Below are 9696 nucleotides of genomic sequence, written 5' to 3'. Positions count from 1 at the left end.
AACCAATCACAACCCAGAGAATGAAAATGCATCTGGCAAGAGAATAGAAGAAGGCATAAAAGCGACAGACAGCTGCCAGTATTCCCATCATTGCCACGGATTTTCTGTTCTCGCTGGCCTGTTGGCATCTCACGCCCGAGTAAAGTTTTTCCCGCGTTTTTTCCCCCGTATCGTTTTTATTCCCGTTCCGTTGAGCGCGTTGGCGCTCTTTCGCCTTGATCCCAGTATGGGTGACACGGCGACCAACCCGGTCGCCAAAAAGGTGCCTAAGCGCACCGCGAGTGGAGGTGATAACAATCCCTCCAGCCAACTACTGAGCAACAATGTGTACACCACACTACCCCTCGATGATGTCGGCAACCCGCTGAAGAAGAGGAAGAAGAACCTGCAGCAGCAGCAGCAGCCCGAGAAGCCACTGGAGCGGAAGGAGAAGTGCCCGCCCATTTTCGTGAAAGGCGACCCCACGGATTTGCGGCCGGATCTTCGCAAGATGATTGCACGCGGCCTGAAGTGCACCTTCCGACTCGGAGTCGAGGGTGTGAAACTCATGACCGAGGGACGGTCCCACTATGAAAAAGTGCTGGAGTACCTGAATGCTAAGCAGCTCCAGTACTTTACGCACGACATCCCCGGCTCCAAGCCGCTAAAAGTGGTCCTCCATGGACTGGACGAAATGGAAGAGCAGCAGCTAACGGAAGCACTAGTTGACAGCGGACTGAAACCTGTCAACGTGTACAAAATCGCCCGGCGGGACACTGAAAAGGCCTACCGTGACCAGCTGTATCTGGTTCACCTGGAGCACGGATCAACCACGCTGAAAGCGCTCCAGTCGGTTAAATCAATCGACAGTACCATCGTCGAATGGAAAAGGTACAAGCCTGTACACCGCGACGTGACCCAATGCCAAAATTGCTTGCGATTTGGTCATGGGACGCGAAACTGCTTTATGAACGCTCGCTGCAACCGCTGTGGTGAGGACCACGCTATCATCGAGTGCGACAAAATGGAGGAATCGGACCCGAAGTGCGCCAATTGTGGCGAAAACCACCGTGCCACCACCAAGGCATGTAAAAAACGCGCGGAATTTTGCGAAATCCGCAAAAAGGCCTCCACCAGAAATCAGCCCGGTCGAAGAGCTTCACCGCCACCGGCGCTCGATGAACGAAACTTTCCCTCCATCCCGCCTCCCCGGCGGCCGATACCGGTCCTACCTCCACTTCAACCGCACAAACGACTGGCCGCTGCTGCAGCTACCGCTCCCGCCCATGCCACCACCAACCAACCACCGCCACCAACATCAAGCAACCAGTGGCCCCCACTTCCTCCCCCTGGTTTTCGCCGTCAACAGGATGAGCCTTCCCTGCCCTCCGAGGAAGCTGCTCCCCTCTACACACCGGAACAACTCGCTCCGATCTTCTCTCAACTTGCGGCTCGCCTGCGCAGCTGCAAATCTCGGTTTGACCAGATCTACACTCTGGGCCTTTTCGTCATTGAAAATGGCTTCTAGGGTGGGTCTGGTCAACTGGAACGCTTGCTCTCTCAAGGGCAAAATTATCGAGCTGAGCGACTTCCTCGAGGAGTACCAAATCGACGTCGCATTCATAACTGAAACCCACCTCAAACCTGAGGTGAGCGCCAGTATCCCAGACTTTAGACTGGTGAGGCTGGATCGACAAAATTCCAGGGGAGGAGGTGTTGGAATCGCGCTGAGGAAGAACATTGACTGCCGCCTGCTGCCTAGTCTCAAGCTCCAGCTCATCGAAGCCGTAGGTGTGGAAATTACCACCTCCACCGGCCCTATCACCCTAATCGTGGCATATTGCCCCGCTCAAGCCAAAGCTGGTGATGGAACATCAGCCATTCTCCGTAGGGACATCATCAAGCTGACTCGGCGGCAGGGGCAGTTCATCATTGCGGGCGACCTCAACGCCAAACATCAAGCCTGGGGAAATCCCCGCCGGAACCAAAACGGCGTGGTCTGGTTCAACGACGCTGAAGAAGGCCACTACACCATCATGGGCCCAGATAGTCCCACCCGGTTGACTCGGTCTGGGGCCCATGCTACCCTCGATGTCTACATCACCAACATGGACAACATCTCCCAGCCGGTTGTACACCAGGAGCTCAGCTCGGACCACTTCCCAGTGGTGGCCGAGTTTGGGTCACTGGTCAATCGGCATCGTCACCTCCGACGCAACTATCACCAAGTCGATTGGCGCCTCTTTCAGCGGTGCGTCGACGACAATGTGGACTACGAGGTCTTCCCCGAGACGGCTGAAGACATCGATAGCCAGCTGCATAGCATCGAGGCGGCTATTACCCAGGCCAGAGAACAACATGTGCCGGCAGCACATCAGGTAAGCAACTCCCTTGTAATTGACAGGCTCACCAAAAACTTGATTCGGCTGCGAAGCACCACCCGCAGGCAGTATCAGCGTTCTGGTCTGCCTGCCTTAAAAAGCGATATCAATCGCATGAACAAAATCATCAAGGCCAGATTGGTGGACCTCCGAAACAACGATTTTTCAAACAAGATCCGCACTCTCCCAGATTGCTCCAAACCATTCTGGAAGATGACAAAAATTTTAAAATCACGGCCCAGGCCTATTCCACCGTTGATCCCATTAGACAATGCTGACTCTCGTGATCGTTTGATAACCCCCGAGGAGAAGGCCGATGAGTTAGGTCGACACTTCGTCAGCTCACACAACCTTGGGCATGACATTGTCAGCCCCCACGAAACAGCTGTTTCCGAACATGCTGCAAACTTGCATCTGATCCCCAACGACTTCACGGAGGAGTTGGAGATCACAGCTGACGAACTGTCGACCTATATCAAAAGATCAAAAAATCAGAGGGGTGTGTACAAGACACAACCGCATGACGTAAACTACGTAAAACAGTTTGTTATGAACGACAAAGGACTACTATGCAATTTCTTTGGATCAATAATAAAATTTGTAGTGGCTAATGGTTTGGAAATCGTTAATTTTAACAAGGTAAATTAAATTCTACAAGATTCTGGTGGATTCTGGGGATTTGTGTTGGAAATATTTATTACAAAGTTTGGAGCATAAACAAATCCTCAAGAAATTCCTTTATAACTATACACTGTACACGCAAGAAGGAAGCGTACTCGCCAGATTCGGTGACACGGCCAGGTGATAAGACAAGCTGTTGCATTTAGTTTAGGAGTAGGAGGTTGCAAAATTCGACGGATTTGACACTTATGTGACCACCAGCGTTACTTTGTCAGAAAATCTGCCGTTTACTCTTTCTGAAAACTGCTGATGAAGCCCTCAAAAAGGTTGGTTGAACCAGAATTTGTCAAAAATATTCCACGTGTCATCAATAATTTCGTTGTTCTGCCAACAAATGTCAGAACAGCAACGATGATAGGCTTTGTAAGAATAATTGGTTTGATAGTCTCAATTTTCAAACACTTGTTATGATGAAAAGGAATGCAATAGTGCAATTTTCGCACTAGAGAAATGTTGCCTTTTCTGCGACAAGATGCGGATTGATTTCCACAAAATGCTTTTGATGTAGTTGGTTTCAAATTCTTGGCGGTAGCAACTTTCTCGGAAAACTCACCGTACCATCTTTCAGAAAATTGTTGGCCCTTTAAAGAACTGTTCGAATCAATTTTACAGAAAATTGAGCTCCTATGCGACAAAACATGGTTAAATTTCCGCGCCGCGCCTTTGATGCAGTTGATTTTAAATTCTCGGTGGTTTCGAAACTTTCACAACGCACACCAAATGCTTTCGATTGAACATTTGCATAATTTCGATAAATCATGCAAATTTTTAGGCAAAATTGTAGAGATTTACGAATTTTGCGAAGACTTGCACACATTGAAATATGGCAACACTGAGTAATACATTCATCAAAGTGAAATTTTCTTCATCATGTGAGAAGAAGAAAATTTGTATTCAATATCTCATGGTTGCGACGGAGCGCTATTCAATTTTCACACAGCGCTCATAGCGATTGACACTTGTGTCCCGGGCTTTCGTCCTTAGAAAATGATTTTTGACGTTGAATAACGTCCTTCGGCAACATATAGGGGTGTAACTTCAGAAAAACCAAAAATCGGCCGCGTCACGAAAAGTGGTCAGCTTTTGAATGCTAATAGCTCAGTCATTTGTGAACGAATTTTAAAAATTTTAGTACCGATCAGACGCAAATATTTCCAGCAATTATGTCAATTAATAACAACTATTGATTTTCAACAGCGAACTATTGAAAATTTAGGAAAAGTGAACCCATGTTTTATCCAGCCAATGACGTTCGAGCGCAGTTTTGGACTTTTCCGTCGAGCGCCTGGCAGTATAAAAGCTATTTCTTCTTCCCCTCTTCCTTCATTCTTCATCAACACCTCGAGGGGAACGCATCGGCAGAGAGCTGTGCAGTTTCCTCCGTTTGTGTTTTCATTTAGTGTTCTTTGGCAAGCCGAGCGCGGTGGTTGGTGTCTCTTCGCGCGCGGCAGCTCGAGCGGAGTCGTTCACCGGATCAGAGACGGAGGAGCACAGCTCGGTTTGCATTTTCGCTCAGCATTCTCACAGCACATTTTCACGCTGTGCCTGTCGACCGCGGTAGATGGACGGACGCACCGACGACAACCGAGCAGCAGCGGCGGTGGTGGAATAATTTATCATTTCCCCAGTTCGGAAGCGGATGGGCGCCGACGACACGGCAGCAACGCGGTTTGGTTTTGTGAAATCAAAATTAAACAGCCCTTATTAGGGCTACAATTTTAAATTCCATGTAAGAGTTGATTCGAATTCCTCTAGAAATTGTAGAAACGCAAGGCAAACATCTTGACACCTACTTCGAGAGCACCGCCGAGCGCGGTACAAGCACCGCCACCAACCTAGCAGCAGCGGCGGTGGCTTATTAGCAATTTCCCAGTGCGGTAGCGAATGGGCATGGCAACAACTGGGAATATTTTAACCGCTTGATGTCGAATCTATTCTAAATTCAAGATACGGTGACAAAAGCATAAACTTATGCGCGCATAATAAATCTGCTTAAAATTTCTTCAACTTTGAAAAATGGCAGGTTTGCTGGAAAATGAAAACCCCCATCGGAATCAATGCCACCGATGCCGTTCTGGATTTGATTGCATAGCAACCATTTTCACCTTATGCAACAATTGAACGATTATTGTACAACAAATAAAATTAAACAGCCTTTCTAAGGGCTTCAAAAATGTTCCTCACAAGAGTGAATCGAATAATTTTCTTAGACGATGCGTCGGGTCACAAATATGTCTTAAAACCGTAGCATAAACTTTGCAAGCGGAATAGTGGAAATATATTAGATTGTTGTAGCATCCTTTATATTTCCCAGACATTTTTGCCACACAATCTAGAAGAAAACTGTATGATATCTAGAAATTCTTAGTTATATAATTACAAATCGGTAATTCCAGTCCACCAATTAGCAAAAGCTTAATGATTTGCATTTTTGAATGATCTGTTGGATTGCATCTGTTTAAATTCTTATAAAATGAACGGTTACCAAGACAATTCTGTTATAGGTAAAGATTATTAAATGGTTTTGAAAAATTCGTTTATGGAAATATTTTAAAACCAAGTACTAGGCGGAACAAGTCTTGTCGCGTCCATTCTAAATTTCTATATATAAACCTGCAAAACCTGCAGAGAAGTTGTGCGAGAGGATTTGAAATCTGCATCAATTTTCTTCGCAAAATAATTACCTGTTAGCATCCAAAGAAATTCAAAGGTCTAGCAAACTACAGTTGGCCCGCTGAAATTATTCTGCAAATTGACTCACTGTATTTCGAGAGCAACAACATAGTTTAATGAAAGAGAAACTAGTTACGACTACCAGTACTTGGGCTGCCCATAAATGGTGAACCAAGAAAACCTAGTGCTGGGCTAGTACACAGGTTTAAATAGTTCTGACGTTCGATTTGAATAGGTCGTATCTGTATAGGAATCCCAGCAAATATACGACCTATTCAAATTGAACGGCAAAGTTCATAAGGAATGAATCGGATCGAAAATAATGATAAATTGTAAACTCCACAATCCGTCTACAATCAAACTAAACCAAACCAAAATTTTACATCACAGTCTTTATCAATGTTAATACAGCATTCAATAATCAAAACTAATGCATAAACGGACGTTATTCAACGTCAGACTTGCGGTCGTGTCTAGTATACAACCCCTCCAACTTTTTTTAGAGATTTTCGCCACAGATTTCTTCGTTTACGAATCCAGAGATTCTTTCGGAGATTCCTTAGGTATTCCTCAAAGTATTCAAAAAATGTCTTTAGTAATTTCAGAAATGTCTTCGAAAATATATTCAAAGATTTCTGCGAGAGTTCCTTCAGAAATTCCTTCGTTCAGTTTTCCAGATGGGAATTCTTCTGGAGATTGTTTTGAAAATTAGATTCCATCTGGAATTTCCCTACAAATTACTCCGTTTTTTTCCTCCAGAGAGTAGAATTTTAGAAATTCTTTCGAGTATTTCTTCAAAATTCCATTCAAAGGTTCTTCCTGGGCTTCCGGCTGAAATATTTTTGAAATGTTTGACTTCGAAATTGCTCGAGAGATATTTTCAAAATTTACTCCAGAGATTCTATCGAAAGTTACTCCAGAAAATCCTAAGCAAATTACATTAGATTACAAGTATTTGGAATTGTATCCTTCAAGAGTTTTCCCACCAAATTATTCTTAACTTGCTTCACAAGTTCCTCTCCACAAATTTCGTTGTTCACTGCTCCTGTGATTCCTTTGATTTTTTCAAGTAATTTTCTACAGAGATTTCTTAGAAAATTACTCCAAAGAATTCTACTAGACTGGATTCACATTATGTATTAGATTGTTGGATTTATCACAAATTTCATAGTTTATTCGTTAAGAGGTTATTATGGATTTTTTTTTAATATTCCATCTATATTGTATTCGTTTGAGATTTTTCAGGACTTCCTTCTAACATTTGTGAAGACACTTCTACAGATATAACTTTTTTTAATCAAATAGCAGTAAACTTTAGAAAGTTACTGCTATAACTATACAGATATTTCGGAACATCATCCAAAAATTCTCTCAATACTTTCCCCAGAGAATTCTGCGTTTATACCTTCTGATTTTCTTCTTCTGTATTTCCTCCACATATTGTTCCACAAATTCCTCCAAGAAATCATTCTGTTTCCCATCTTTCAGAAATTGCTACGGGATTGTATCCAGAGGTTTCTGAAAGAATAACTCCAGAGATTTCTATGAGAATTTCTCATTAGATTCGTAAGGAAATTCTGCCACAAATTTTTCGGAAAAGTTTCCAAATATTCATTTGAGAATTCCTTGAGCATCCTTTAAGAGAATCACTTCAGCGATTCATTCGTTCATTGCTCCATATATTTCTTCGGAAATTAATTCACATCAATTATTCATTTATTTTTTCAGAGAATATTCAAGAAATTCTTCCATATACCTACACCATTGAAAATTCAGGTTTTTTTTCGGGATTTCCTCCATATTGTTGGAAAATTCTTCTTGCTTAGGGGTTTCACCAAAATAAAATCATGGTGCTACACGCAATATCAATTCCCGAAAAGGGGTTTCAACATGCTGTGGTGCTAACATCGCCAAGTACTTCACACTGGGATTCTAGAGAAGGCTTCGGATGGTGATGGTTTCAAGGCAATGCGAAACTTCAATAAGAAATCATTATCATTACCCTTATAAATTTTTATAAACGTAATATATACAATTGGAAAAATCTAGAAAATTATCAATTATAAAAAAATAAAGTCGTTGTGAAAGAATTTCAATCTCGCACAATAAGACTAAAAGACTCCATAGATTCAGTCGGTTTTCCGTCAGAATCGGAATCCTTGTTGCAATCTACAGGGATTCCTCTGAGGGTTTGTGCATGAAGTTCTACAGAAATTCCCCCAGAAATTCTTCCAGGAATTCCTCCAGAAATTCTTCCAAAATGCCTCCAGGGTTTCTTCAGAAAATCCTAAAGGAATTTCTCCCAGAACTCTTCCACGCATTCCTCCAGGAATTTCTCCAGGGTATTTCCCGAAATATCCTCAAAAAAAACCTCCAGGAATTCCTTCAGTAAATACTCCAGGAATTTCTCCAGAGATTCCTCCTTAAATTGCTTTTCGGAAAAATCCTCTACGAATGTCTGCCAAAATTCCTTCAATATTTTCTCCAGGGATTCCTCTAGAAAATCCTAAAGAAATTTCTCACGGAACTCTTCCTGGAAATCCTCCTGAAATTCCTCGAAAAATTTCTCAATGGATTCCTCCAGAAAATTCTCGAGAAATTTCTTCAGGAATTCCACCAGGGATTCATTTAGAAAATCCTCTAAGAATTTCTACCAGAATTCCTCCAGAGAATCCTAAAGGAATGTCTCCCAGAAATCCTCCAAGAACTCCTCCAGGAAAACCTCAATGGATTCCTCCAGAATTTCTCCACGGATTCCTCCAGATAATCCTAAAGCATTTTTTTAGGAAACTCTTCCAGGAATTCCTCCAGAGATTGCTGCAGGAATCCCATCAAAAAAATTCTCTAGGAATTTCCGCCAGAATTCCTCCATTATTTCCTCCAGGAATTGGGTTGTTTAGTAAATAAAATATTGCTATATTCTATAGCCTAATCGAAAGAGCTCATTTTTCTGAGTATAACGTGATTGTATTGAATTCCAATACCTTTATTTTGATGGTTAAATTAACAAAACAGTTTTTATTTCCGTGAATAGAATAACAGTTCAATCGATAAAGTGCCATTTCGACCCGAACAAAAAAATTTCCCCATACAAACTATAAATTAATTTTATAAATAGTTCCCGGACTCCAAAAAATATGAAATTTTGGATTTCGACTATTTTTTGGGCGGAGAATCCGATAATGAAATAATCCGGATACCCCTGAAGAACCCAATTCCTCACAGATTCCTCCAGAAAACCCTAGAGAAATTATTCACTAAATTTTCCAGAAATTCTTCGAGGAATTCCTTAATTGATTCCTTCAGGAATTCCTCCAGGAATTTCTTCGGGAATTTCTCCATTCCTGTCTCTCGGAACTCTTCCAAGAATACCTCCAGGAAAACCTCCAGGAATTTCTCCACGAATTCCTTCAGAAACTCGTCCATTGCTTACTCCAGGAATTTCTCGAGGAATTTCTTCACGGGTTCCTCCAGATAATCCTAAAGCAACTTTTCAGTAAACTCTTCCAGGAATCCTTCCAGAGATTGCTGCAGGGATTCTTCCAGGAATTCCTCACGGATTCCTCCAGAAAACTCTAAGGGAATTTTTCACTAAACTTTTCCGGGAATTCCTCGAGGAATTGCTCTATGGATTCCTCCAGGAATTTCTTCGGGAATTCTTCCAGGGATTCATTCATCAATTTCTTCAGAAATTTCTTTAAAAAAAATCCTTCAGAAAATCGTCGAGAAGCTCCTCCAGACATTCCTCCAGGAAGCCTTAAATATATGTTTAGATATTTTTTGAAGAATTCCTCCAGGAATTCATCTAGTTACTCCTGCGGGAATTCATCAATTTTTCCAAAAAAATATTCAAGAATTTCTCCAGAAATACCTCCCATGTATGCATGGATTCATCTATGCATTTCTCCATGGATTCCTTAAGGAATTCTTCAGGTATTCCTCCAGGAATTTCTCCTGGAATTTCACCAGGAATTTCTCCAGA

Source organism: Aedes albopictus, chromosome 3 (genome assembly GCF_035046485.1).
Source record: "Aedes albopictus strain Foshan chromosome 3, AalbF5, whole genome shotgun sequence".
NCBI classification, from domain to species: Eukaryota; Metazoa; Arthropoda; class Insecta; order Diptera; family Culicidae; genus Aedes; species Aedes albopictus.
Note: the sequence above shows the minus strand (reverse complement) of the source record.